Source organism: Neophocaena asiaeorientalis, unplaced genomic scaffold, assembly GCF_003031525.2.
Source record: "Neophocaena asiaeorientalis asiaeorientalis breed wild unplaced genomic scaffold, Neophocaena_asiaeorientalis_V1.1 scaffold36, whole genome shotgun sequence".
NCBI lineage: Eukaryota > Metazoa > Chordata > Mammalia > Artiodactyla > Phocoenidae > Neophocaena > Neophocaena asiaeorientalis.
Window position 1 is genome coordinate 7,667,536 of NW_020174149.1, and position 13,889 is coordinate 7,681,424.

Below are 13,889 nucleotides of genomic sequence, written 5' to 3' on the forward strand. Positions count from 1 at the left end.
TGCAGGCCATGCTGGCATTAGCTCCTTGTCTCTGGAGTTGGTTTCATCTAGGCAAAGCCAGCTGGCTGGCTGTCAAAGAGTCAGATGCAACTCAGGGGTAAAAACACTTTTCCACAGCACTTACACAGAAATATAACCTTAATCTCTGGGTAAACTTTCCAAGCTAAAAAGCTTTCTCTTCTACGTCCTACCGAGAAATCAAAATAGAGTAAAAGGACAGTCTTACTTTAATCAAGTTCCAGAATGAGGACATAACAGTTTTGAAAAGCACTGTCTCAAGCAGACGACGTAAAGATGTGTGTAAGAGAATATTTCTAGAAAATGCCAAAGGCACCAAACATAATCCCAACTTTGCCTCGATGCTACTCCGTACCCTGGATGGGGAGGCTACTTTGTTCAGCTAACTTTAGGAATGTCATAGTGCTCCGTGAGTGTGTCCAGGTGTCTGTTGAAGTCTTCTACTGTCTGCTTGTGGGTTTTGGATGCTTTCTTCAGGATCCTTTCCATTTGCCATTTCTCCCGCTTCTTCTCAGAGGCCACCTGGGCCAGCGTCCGCTTGTCCAGGCTGCGCCACTTCTCCTCCTCGTTCTTTTTGCTTGTTCCCATCGCTTACAGGAGTTTCGCCTTGTCTTTGTTCTTTTTCTTCTTCCGCTTAGTCACTCTGAGCTCTGCCACGCCTTTCAGCTGCAGGGGCTCCTTTTGGATCTGCTCGTAGGCCTCCATGGCGCCCTGCTGAAGTTTCAAGACTGCCTTTTCATGAAAACAGTGAGCATTGTGCTTGGGGCAGAGAACACCTGCTCCCTATTCTAAATGATCACAGGGGTGGGCAGGTGGTCCAGGCTGAGCATTTGGAGTATCCCAGACCTCTGGAGTCAGCTATTGGCCCAGGGATGGGCTTCTGCTCCAAGTAGAGCTACTTAAGGACCTTTTAGGGAGAATAATCAGATACTAAAAGAGATGATATGAATCTCCATTTTCTGAGCTGTTAGACACTAAAGATCATGTGGGCTTAGTGCTACTAGGGACTTTCTTTTCATCATGAGAAGGCAGACGGCTCTGAAGAACAAGGCCAGCTCAGAGGAAAACAGAACCAAGAGATGAAAAGAGACAGATGCCCAGTGACTTTATTTGAGCAGCTAGAGTCAACCATGCCAAAGTTATTCCACTCCTAAACTTCTCAGTTACCGGACCCCGTGTATTTCCTTTTTCTTAAGCTGGTTTGGCTTTCTGGTATATACAGCCAGGTAAGTTAGAATGCCAAAATGTTGACTAGTAACCACTATTTAATTTTATATACTTTGCTTCTTATTTTCATATGCTACAGAGAGGATACATCTTTGGGTCATTATAAATGGAAGTTAATTATTGTGGTTTAAAGTTTAATTAATATGAGTTATTGGGACTTCCCTGGCAGTCCAGTGGTTAAGACTCCATGCTCCCAATACAGGGGGCACGTGTTTGATCCCTGGTCAGGGAACTAAGATCCCGAATGTCGTACAACACACACACAAAAAAAGAGTTATTGAGGCTACGCTAGGAATAATAGCGACAAAGAAATACAACTGTATGTGCTTTTTAAAAACTGAGGTATAGTTGATTTACAGTATTACATGTTTCAGGTGTACAACATAGTGATTCACAATTTTTAAAGTTTATACTCCATTTAGAGTTATTATAAAATATTGGCTATATTCCCTGTGCTGTACAATACATACTTATAGCTTATTTATTTTATACATGGTAATTTGTACCTCTTAGTCCCCTTCCTCTATCTTGCTCCTCCTCCCTTTCCTTTCCCCACTGATGATAACCACTAGTTTGTTCTCTTATCTGTGAGTCTGTTTCTTTTGTGTTATGTTCACTAGCTTGTTTTGTTTTTTAGCATCCACATATAAGAAATATCATACAGTATTTGTCTTTCTCAGTCTGACTTATTTCACTAAGCATAATACGCTCTAGGCCCATCCATATTGCTGCAAATGACAAAATTTCATTCTTTTTTATGGCTGAGTAGTATTCCACTATATATATATATATATATATATATACACCACATCATCTTTATCCATTCATCTGTTGATGGACACTTAGGTTGCTTCCATACCTTGGCAATTGTAAATAGTGCTGCTGTGAACATTGGGGTGCATGTATCTTTTCAAATTAGTGTTTTTGTTTTCTTCAGATATATACCCAGGAGTGTAATTGCTGGGTCATATGGTAGTTCTATTTTAAATTTTTTGAGGAACCTCCATAATGTTTTCCATGGTGACTGCACCAATTTACATTCCCACCAACAGTGTTCTCGGGTTCCCTTTTCTCCACATCCTCACCAACATTATTTGTAGACTTTTTGATGGTAGCCATTCTGACAGATGTGAGGTAATGTCTCATTGTGGTTTCAATTTGCATTTCTCTGATGATATATGATATTGAGCAGTTTTTCATGTGCCTGTTGGCCATCTGTATGTCTTCGTTGCAAAAACATCTATTCAGGTCTTCTGCCCATTTTTATTTTTTTTTTAATTATTTATTTATTTATTTGGCTGCACTGGGTCTTAGTTGTGGCGTGTGGGATCTTTAGTTGTGGTGTGTGGGATCTTTAGTTGCGGCATGCACGTGGGATCTAGTTCCCTTACCAAGAATTGAACCCGGGCACCCTGCATTGGGAGCATGGAGTCTTACTGCTGGATCACCAGGGAAGTCCCCTTCTGCCCATTTTTAAGTCAGGTGGTTTGTTTTTTTGATGTTGAGTTGTATGAGCTATTTATACATTTTTGGATATTAACCCCATATCAGTCATATCATTTGCAAATTCTTTCTCCTATTCAGTAGGTTGTCTTTTCATTTGTCGATGGATTCCTTTGCTGTGCAAAAGGTTTTAAGTTTAATTAGTTCCCATTTTTAAATTTTTGCTTCTGTTTCCTTTGCCTTAGGTGACAAATTGAAAAAACATTGCTATGATTTCTGTCAAAGAGTGTTATGCCTATGTTTCCTTCTAGGAGTTTTATGGTTTCTGGTCTCACATTTAGGTCTTTAATCCATTTTTAGTTTATTTTTCTATATGTTGTTAGAAAATATTCTAATTTCATTCTTTTATGTGTAGCTGTCCAGTTTTCCCAGCATCACTTATTGAAGAGACTGTCTTTTCTCCATTGTATGTTCTTGCCTCCTTTGTCATAGATTAATTGACCATAAGTGTGTGGGTTAAACACAGTATCTTTCCATCTGTTTGTGTCATTTTCAATTTCTTTCATTAGTGTCTTATACTTTTCCTAGTACAGATCTTTTACCTCCTTAGGCAGGTTTATTCTTAGGTATTTTATTCTTTTTGATGCAATTGTAAATGAGGTTGTTTCCTTAATTTCTCTTTCTGATAGTTCATTGTTAGTATATAGAAATGCAACAGATTTCTCTATATTAATTTTGTATCCTGCAACTCTACTGAATTCATTGATGAGCTCTGGTAGTTTTTTTTGGTGGCATCTTTAGGATTTTCTATGTATAGTATCACGTCATCTTCAAACAGTGACAATTTTATTTCTTCCTTTCCAGTTTGGATTCCTTTTATTTCTTTCTTGTCTGATTGCTGTGGCTAGGACTTCCAAGAAGACTATGTTGAATAAAAATGGCAGGAGGGGGTATCCTTGTCTTGTTCCTGATCTCAGAAGAAATGCTTTCAGCTTTTCACCACTGAATATGATGTTAGCTCTGGGCTTGTCATACGTGGCCTTTACTGTGTTGAGAGGCAGGTTCCCTCTATGCCCACTTTCTAGAGAGCTTTTATCATAAATAGATGTACAACTGTAGATGTGCTTTTGTTTTCCAAGGAAAAGGAATAAATTTATCCTAAGGCAGTACTTCTTGGACTTTTTTTGTTTGTTAGTTTCTGGGCCCCTTTGTACACTCATGATTTATTGAGGGCCCCAGTGACTTTTGTTTATGTGGGTTATAACTTATCGACATTTACTGTATTAAAGGTGGCAACTGAGAACTTTTAAAAATACATATTGATTCATTTGCCAACAGCAATGATTAATGCGCTGCATGTTAACATAGATAACATCTTAGTGTTATAATAAAATTAGTTTTGACCTTGCAGCCCCCCTAAGATCTGTTCTAAAGTAAAATGTCAGTCTGTTTCAGAATAGGAAAACGGATAATGAAAGACAGAACTTGGAAATTACATTTTATTTGCCTTAGTTTCTAATACTCGAGTCTGAAAAGTAGCTCTGTAATGTGTTAAAATCCTAGCAAAGTTTGCCCAATTTTGGTAGGCTTGTTGCCTTGATTTACTGAGTAATGCCTCAGCCTACAATGTAAAGGTTATCATTACCTGCTGTGTAACCAAAGATTCTGGGTTTTACCAGAATAATTTCCTGTGCTTTATGTTGACTTCACTATATTCTTGATTATTTAAGGAAGAAAAAGAACCAAGGTTCTTCACTTGTGAAAGAACACAGATTTTTTAAAATCCTGCTACCATCTATGTTTATTTTTAAATGCTTTATTGTGACTCTAATTAAATAGGTAATCAATTATTGTTTCTAAGTCATCCATGATCCCATCTTAATTAAGTATCCAAATATCTTCTGATAAGTTTTTTATTTTCATTTCCCCAAAATTTAGATCTTAAATTTAGAAAAAGTAAAATAAAATCAGGATTCGGGGTGGGGGCACTCTTTAATTGTAATTTAAATTTTTAAAAAAATCTTTTTATTGTGGTAAAATATATATAATATAAAACTTACCATTTTAGCCATTTTAAAGTGTACAGAAAATCAAGATGTCTTTTACATCTAAAACAATCTTGAGGTTCCCTAGAGGCTCCCTGGAAGTCACAAAGCCTTGTTCTTTCACCTTGTAGAAAGAGAGGCGCTAGATTTGTTTAATGCATTACTATTGTAGGACTTGCATGAGTAGAGCTGTCAGATCAGAAGAGGAGCTCAGCTTTCCCTAGGTTAAACTTGTACAGATAAACTATTGTTAATATAAATATTTCAGAAATGGTACGCTTTCCAGGAAATCCCTGGAGATTCGTCAATGCCCTGTCTGTCCGTGTTCTGTTGTTTTTGTTTGTTTGTTTGTTTTGCGGTACGCGGGCCTCTCACTGCTGTGGCCTCTCCCGCCGCGGAGCACAGGCTCCAGACGCGCAGGCTCAGCGGCCACGGCTCACGGGCCCAGCCGCTCCGCGGCATGTGGGATCTTCCTGGACCGGAGCACGAACCCGTGTCCCCTGCATCGGCAGGCGGACTCTCAACCACTACGCCACCAGGGAAGCCCCCGTGTTCTGTTTTTATCCTCAAGGAAAATACTGATCAAAACTCTTATGAAATAGGTGTGTCGTGTTTTCCTGTATTTATCAGAGTCCTGGCAATACTTTGCCTGATGACGTTCGACAACAGTATAGTTAAACAACAGTGTAGTCTCAATCATAATTTCAGTAATTAACCTGTTACCTTGGCCTGGCCATAGTCTTATTTCTTTAATTTGAACCTGGTGTCTACTGGTTGTCAAAATGGGAATGCACATCAAACTTACCTGTGGAGTTTTATAAAAAATACAGAGGTCTGGGCCCTACTCCTGAATCTCTTTACTTGCTATTCTTGGTATGTTCTTGGTATATTATGTTTTATGATCATTATGTTATATCTCAAGATTTTTCCTCCATAAAATTACGTTTCTCCATTTTAATGAATCAGATATCTTTGAATGTAAGCTCAATCATTATCCTTAAGGACAGACTTTTTTTTGCCAGGGGCGTGACGTTGTTATCTTTCTTTGGCATACTATAGAAACAACCAAATTTCCTTGTGGGTTGCATTATTATTAGGTACCCCTCATCAGACCTTTCACATTTGAAGGTTACTAGTTATAAATTAAACATAGCCATTTTAAGTCTCTGCCATCTACAAGTAGTTTTTATTTTACTCTGATGCTGGCCTGAAGGCTTTGCTGTAAGCTACAGCCCAATTTTTAAAAAATAATTACTTTATTTATTTTTGGCTGCATTGGGTCTTCATTGCTGCACACGGGCTTTCTCTAGTTGCGGCGAGCGGGGGCCACTCCTCGCTGCGATGCGCAGGCCTCTCATTGCGGTGGCTTCTCTTGTTGCAGAGCACGGGCTCTAGGCGTGCGGGATTCAGCAGTTGCGGTACATGGGCTTAGTTGCTCCACAGCATGTGGGATCTTCCCACACCCGGGCTCAAACCCGTGTCTCCTGCATCAGCAGGTGGATTCTTAACCACTGTACCACCAGGGAAGTCCTGCTACAGGACAATTTTGTCTTCAACCAAGAAGGATGGTCTCAGAGTCTTTTCTCAGTATAGAAAAGGACTGTACCAGGTACTTCAGGCTATCAGTGCTTTAAAACTTAGCCTCTAGTGTACATGCTTCTGAGCTGGCATCTCTTAGATAACTTTCATACCTTACCAGTGGACCAAATCAAGATCTCCAGGACTGTTTTTAGTCAAGAGGACTACTAACCCAAGGCTCAGAGAATAAGAATTAATTACATAAGACTGAGTGAACTGATGAGGAAAATTTCACTGTGGTTATTTTTTTGGAATGTTGATTTTATTTCAGTGTTCTATATTCTGGTTGTATAAATAAACCCTTTTCTTTCTTCTTAAGCTATTTGTAACCTATAAAATTTAGTAGGTTCTGCTTTTGTAAACTGAAATGGAACATTTAAAAATTATATTTGATCACCACTGATCTCACAGAATTCAGAAACTCTTACTGATTCTCCATGCTTTTCATGGCAATATAATTATTTGCAAAGGTTCAGAAAGAATCTCTTCTCCTTACCAGGATACAATTGAATGAATTGACTGCACAACCAGGGCCTCTCCTGGAGTGCCATATTTGAGAATGATGCTTATTTCATCAGATATGACCAACCACTTTTAGGGAGCTAAGGTTGACTTGGCTTATGGAGCTGACGCTTACAAAGCCCTCCTAGGAAAACTGGCTGGTGTCTGGCTTATAGGATCCCAGCCTCACAGGAGGTGAGGAAGGTTACTTCCTGGCAGACCAGGAACCTTAAGAAATTTGGAAGATTTTAAGAGGAAAGAAATTCACCCAAATTTATAGATACTGCAGGCATAATTTGATGGCAGGAATTTCCTAGCCATAGGAGAGCAAATCTTTTAAGAGATCATTCTGGGATTCCTTATGAAAACTTCAAGACAAAAATTAACTTTGTAGCTGGTCAAATTACTCTGTGGACCTGGATATTGCCAGTCAAACTTAAGAATAATCTTTCTTCGAGAGCTTCCCTGGTGGCACAGTGGTTAAGAACCTGCCTGCCAATGCAGGGGACACGGGTTCGAGCCCTGGTCCAGGAAGATCCCCCATGCTGCGGAGCAACTAAAACTGTGCGTCACAACTACTGAGCCGGCACTCTAGAGCCCATGAGCCACAACTGCTGAGACCCGCGCGTGCCTAGAGCCCGTGCTCCACAACAGGAGAAGCCACCGCAATGAGAGACCCGCGCACCGCAACAAGGATCCCTGCTGGCCGCAACTAGAGAAAGCCCGCGCACAGCAACAAAGACCCAATGCGACCAAAAATAAATAATAAATAATTTTTTGTAAAAAAGGAAAAAAGAGTAATCTTTCTTTGAGATTGTTATGATCATAGAAGGAGAGGGGACACTAGGGAACGTTGTGAAAGACTAACATAGAGCAAAATGTTCCCTGGTGTCTTCAATGGAAAATTAAGCATTGTTTGAGAGCACATCCCGCTGAGCTTTCAGGTTCTGTAGTTTGTGCCTTTCCTTGTCTCTGAGCTGTCTTATAGAAAACTGATAGCAATGCAAATAATTTTTCTCCGTCGATATAAAAATTGTGTTCAGTGAAATGTAATTGATTATCACCCTGTAGATATTAACCAATTTTGCATCTATTTGTGTATTCATTCCTGATTCAACTATAAAAGTGTAATACTTTGAATTCTCTTTTATAGCATCTTACTAGTTCCCTCACTAATTAAAGAGTTAAATAAAATCTTTGATGTTTTCTTCTCTATTTATATAAGCATCATGATATTATCTTTTAAAAACATCATCCTTTAACAGGAATTTGCCTGATACATATTTTCCCAGTCCTTTGCTTTCACACTTCCTCTGTTATAACTTAAGTGTGTCTCTTATAAACAGCATATGGATGACTTTTGTTTGATTTATCCTGTCTGACAATCTATGTTCTCATCTGTGGGTTAAGTCCATTCACATTGACTATGAGTACACTTAAACACTGGAATTACTTACTCCACCTTATTTTGTGTCTATCACTATCTGTTGGATCGATGGACTTTCTTTGGTCCCCATTTTCCTTTCTATTTGTTTGGAAGTTTCTCATTCTTTCTCTAATATTTAGTGGTTACTCTTATGGCAGAACCTGCTCGATGTCTCTGCGATAACGATTCTCCCTTTTTTCCTTAGCAACGAAACTGGGAAATAAACCTTGCTGAGAAACTACATTTCTGAGTATTCCTCAAAGATAGAAGGGAAACAGTGTGTGAGAAGTTAGTTGGAACTTCTGGGAAGGCTCATTAAAAGAATAATGACAGTTGGCCTGTGTTCCTTTGTCCTTCCCTCCTTTGTCCTGCTCGGAATGTGGGTGTGATAGTTGGAACTCCAAAAACCATGATACACCCTGAGGCAACTTTGAAGATGGAAGCCACACCCTAAGGATAGTAGGACAGAAAGAGCCCGACCCCTGATGACCAAGGAGTGGCCAAATCTGCCCTGAACTGCCCACCTCCACATTTCATTCATGTGAAACAAAAACCAACTCTGATTTTGTTCAAGTCACTTTAGTTAAGATTTTTATTATTAGCTGAAGGCAATTTCTAACTGTTACATCTTAAACTTTTTAACAGGCATACTTAATTTAACAAAACCTAAATTTAATATCTCTACACACATTATAGACCAAGGACCACTACTGTCAGGACTTTAGATATATTGTCAAATTTCTCACTTTCTAAAAAACTGCATGCTGATCTTTGCACTGTCTTCCCCTATTAAACACACACTCACATACTTATTTTCTCAAATTCTTACAAGTTCACAAGGAATATACCTTTATTGTGTTTTCACAGATGAGGAAATGGGGGTTCACAGGAGTTAGGTAACCTATCCAAGGTCACAATTAATTAATTAATTGAAGTCTTTCTAACACCCCAACTTCCATTTGTGTCACAAATCTTGGCTGCACTCGTTCTATCAACTACTTTGCTGGCGTTGTAGCTGAGGACAAGCACGCTCTCTGTCTGGGGCAAGGCTGGAGTAAAGCAAGCTCTGCTGTCATCCAGATCATTGTATCTTACTAAGTGGCCGTATCATAAAAGATCAGTCTGCTAATTTAAGGACAGCAGGTCCTGGTTTAGCAAATTTCCTGGATACATGCCTTTTCCCAGAGGGAAATCTACATCCTTGTAGGAGTTCTGGAGTAATGCTCTTGGGACACCTCGCTAGAGAATGAGCTAATATAACTAGGTGCTAATAAGCCTAGCAGACAAATAAAATAAAGGCAGAACTATAATCATGATCAGAAAGGGAAAATAAAAATATTAAAACAACCATTTTGCCACCATAAAGTCTGTGTTTCTCTTTCAGCACCACCAAAGAGATATCGCTGAAAAGGGAGTTTTGTGTGTTATGTGGAAAGAAGGCAATGAAGATGTTTAGAAACAGGGAACATGAGAAACTATTTTAGTTGAGAGTAAGGGCAAGGAGGGGAATGACTGAACAAAATAGAATGCCAAGGTGTTTAAATGTATTTTAAAAAATAAAATAAAAATAATTTCTGTTTCTTTGTCATATATAAAAGGAAAATGTTTATCAGGGAATTTGATCAGGTAGACATGCTTTGAAGGCAAATGTAGCCAAATTATGTAACCCGAAGCTTCCTCAGATTCTAGATGCAAAGCCTTTAGAGGGATAATAAAAAAGAAATGATTTTGTAGAAGTTAAGATCGACAGATTCAGAAACAAAATTCAGAATGAATTTTTCTGGCCAGAGGGCAAGAATGCTGAAGAAAATTCTTCTCCTGAGGTTTGAGGGGTATTTGGGTCACAGTGACCCATTTATGTAGATTCTTTCATTTTTGCTGATCTTCCAAGTTAATTTTCTTTTTCAAACTCCAGTTACAATGAAACATAAACTTTGGCATAGGCTGAACTCACCCGACTACCTTCTATTTATCCACCCCACCCCACTGCCCAGGTGTCACCTCTCCTGAGTGTATTGGGAAGACGTGGGGATGGCTCTCATCCCTCTTATGTTGACTTCTTGGGGGTTTTGTCTCCAGATCCTGGAGTCCTTTCACCTCTCCCGTCACTGCTGTAACAAATCACACACCACTGTACTGATGGTCACCTCCTGGAGCTTGGCGTCTACAGTCCCTCTTGATACAATGCAACTACCTTGGGTTCAAAGGGTGAATGTGGAACCAGCCACACTTCCCTTTCTGCCTCGTTCCTTGTGCCACATGACCACGAGGCTATGTGGATGAAGCAGATTCACCAGATGGTAGGGCTAATTAAATGCGCTTACAATGTGGGAGTAAATAAAAGGTAAAATTATATATCCAAGTCAGCCTTACTCACACTAGAATAAAAGGCACAGAGGACTTGGGAACAGGGGTGGGTGGAAGAGTCAGCTTGAGTAGGAGAATCTTGGGTGGGCTTTGCAATTCCGATTCGGGCTTCTGAGACCTCCCAGCCAGGTTTGAAGATGCCTCCTCTCCTTAACAACACACATCTCCCAAAGACAGTGTTCAGAAAGAGCAAAGTCTAGATTACTGTAAAAGAAGAGAAACATTTCTCTAAATGCAATGAAGCCTGAACAACTCTGTGCACGCCAATGGGGCTATGGTTTAATTTTCCTTCTCCTTCTGAACAATGGCCAAAGGCAAAAAAAAAAAAGAAAGGGGATTCAGGGGTCCCTGATGTTCCTTCAGCCTTGGGCTACACAAAAGACCTGGCTGAAGTTCCGGAATGACCACTGTCCTGTACCTGGAGCCTGTATACATCTCTACACAGGACACCTCACAGGACTCTGTCCGAGCAGAAGGGAAGCAGAGTGACTTATTGGCTTCCTGTCTAAGCAACTGACTTTTCCAGTTGCGTTAAGGAAACCAAGGTTCAAGCAGCCTCTGTAGATGCACTTTCCAGAACTAATTTCCACTGCTTTTATATGAGCACCTTTTCCATGAAAAGTACAAGACTTTTCTCTCTAAATCTGTAGTTCTCAAGTGGGGGTGATTTTGGCCTCCAGGGAACATTTAACAATGTCTGGAGACATTTTTGGTTGTCACAGTGGCAGGGGGAGTGGGGGGGTGGGAGGCTACTGGCATCTAGCAGGTAGATGCCTGGGATGCTGCTAAACATCCAACAATGCAAAAGATAACTGCCCACAAGAAAGAAAGAGCCAGTTCCAAATATCAATAGTGCTGCTATTGAGAAACCCTGCTCCAAATGCTTGGAAAAAATATTTTACATCATCTGTGATCAGTACTCACCCTGCTATATCACCCTCATGTCACTCCTGAATTTTACTTTTAAAATTCATCAGCTGATCTTCCTACAAATCATTCCCAAGAAGCAGATTAAGAGTAATCATGGCATTTACTGAGCTCTTGCTGTGTGCCAGGTTCTGGAGAAAGGAATTTACATACTTTATCTCACTTATTGTCACCATTTTCAGAAGAGAAAACTGAGGCTCAGGGCAATTAAGTAAATTGCAGATTATCGATACATGAAACTTAAAGTCACTGAGGTGGGAATCAACCCAGAACTCAAGTCTCTGCTCTTTAAACTCAATGCCTTTCTAAGGAAACCAACGATGTCTATTCAATTTATTGAACAATTGCTTTATATTCAGAATTCTCTTTTTATTTTATTTTATTTTATTTATTTATTTTTGGCTGTGATGGGTCTTCGCTGCTGCACACGGGCTTTCTCTAGTTGTGGCGAGCGGGGGCTACTCTTCCTTGCGGTGCTCGAGCTTCTCACTGTGGTGGCCTCTCTTATTGCAGAGCACAGGGTCTAGGCGGGCAGGCTTCAGTAGTTGTGGCTTACGGGCTCAGCAGTTGTGGCTCGCGGGCTCTAGAGCGCAGGCTCAGTAGCTGTGGCGCACGGGCTTAGTTGCTCCGCGGCATGTGGGATCTTCCCAGACCAGGGATCGAACCCGTGTCCCCTGCATTGGCAGGCAGATTCTTAACCACTGTGCCACCAGGGAAGCCTCAGAGTTCTCTTTTCCATCCTGAGAATTTTCCATCTTCTGACAAAAAGTATTTGTTAAATAAAATAAAACTTTGTAATTATGGTCATCCATCACTTGGAGCAAACTTGATAGATGGATTTAAAAACACATGTATTTGTAAAACTCCCTCCTTTCCAAAAAGAAGAAAAGCTGTGTCTTTTATATATTTTAGTTCCAAATTTAAAGAATCTCTTCATTTATGAAACTTCCAGACTAATGCATATAATGCTTTAAGTGGCAGAACCAGGTAAGACTACAAGGACAATTGCTCTATCTTGAGGTGTCCCTATTTAGAAGAAAGAAAAAAGCAGCATTTTGTAACACAACAGCGTATTGAATTTTTTTATTCTTGTGTCTGTCTCCTTCATTGTCCTGTGTATTAGTTTTCTACTGCTGTATAACAAATTAAAACAAATTTAGCAACTTAAGACAACACCCATTAATTAGCTCACAGTTCTGTAAGTCAGAATTTCTAGCACAGCCACGGCATAACTGAGTTCTCTGCTCAGGGTTCCCAAGGCTGAAATCATGCTATCAGTCAGGCTGAGCTCTTCTCTGGAGGCTCTGCAGAAAATTCACCTTCAAGCTCACTGAGGTCGTTGCAGTTGTAAGACTCAAGTCTCATTTCCTTGCTGGCTGGTGGTCAGGGGTTGCTCTGAGCTCCTAGAATCCTCTCCAGGAGAGCAGCCCCCTCCATCGTCAAAGCCATTAGTGGAGAATCTCACTGACGATGAATCTACTTCATGCTTTGAATCTCCAAGAAAAGCCCAGTCCCTTGTAAGGGCTCACGTGATGACATCAGGCCCACCAAGGACCATCTCCCTCTCTGGAAGTCAACTGATTTGAGACCTTAGTTACATCAGCAAAATCCCTCACAGCAGTGCCTAGATTAGTGGTTGTTTGAATAATTGGGAGAACATCTGTGTATACCAGGAATCTTGGTGTACACAGGGATCTTGAAGGTCATCTTAGAATCCTCCCTAGTTCAGTCTGTAAATTCCTCGATGGCAAAAACTGGGCCTTGTGCATCTTTGTCTGGTACTCAATAGATACTCCAGGGATGTTCACTGAACTGAACTGTTTTAAAGGGATTCGGAAATTACGAAGTCATGAAATTGTTACACATGAGCATTAACTTCCAGGTAAGGACAACTCCCATCAGGAAAAAGATCAGATAGGATGCAATGCCCAGGATGCCTTTCGGCTGATCACTATCGTGACCTCTTCCTCTACCAAAAGATTAACTGGATTTTCTACTTTCACTATGGGAATACAGCTTTGATTTTATTAAGGGAAGTCAAGGGAAAAAGAATTCCTATCCCAGAGATGTGCAAGAAAAACAATTTTCCAGAATCGCATCTATTCTATTGAGGAAGTGGTGTGGTCAATGGGTTTGTGGTGTCATGAGCTTCCCTTCCCTAGTCTGCCAGCTCTTTGAGGGTGGAACTACATATTATTCATATTTACATCCCTAAGGAAAGCACAGTGCCTGGTTCAGAAGACAGACTTTAAAGATAAAAGCTGATTAAATGTTTGTAGAATGAATGCTATTTAGCCTGTCTCTGCTACTAGTCATTCACTTCCTGCCGGCCAGGGCTCTGTCCAACGCATTTTCTG

At 40.2% G+C, this 13,889-nt stretch overlaps 1 pseudogene; it reads right to left on the reverse strand.

The window, feature by feature from the left end:
- Positions 1–387: 387 nt before the first annotated feature.
- Positions 388–723, reverse strand: LOC112406331 (protein FAM32A pseudogene; annotated as a pseudogene).
- Positions 724–13,889: the final 13,166 nt, after the last annotated feature.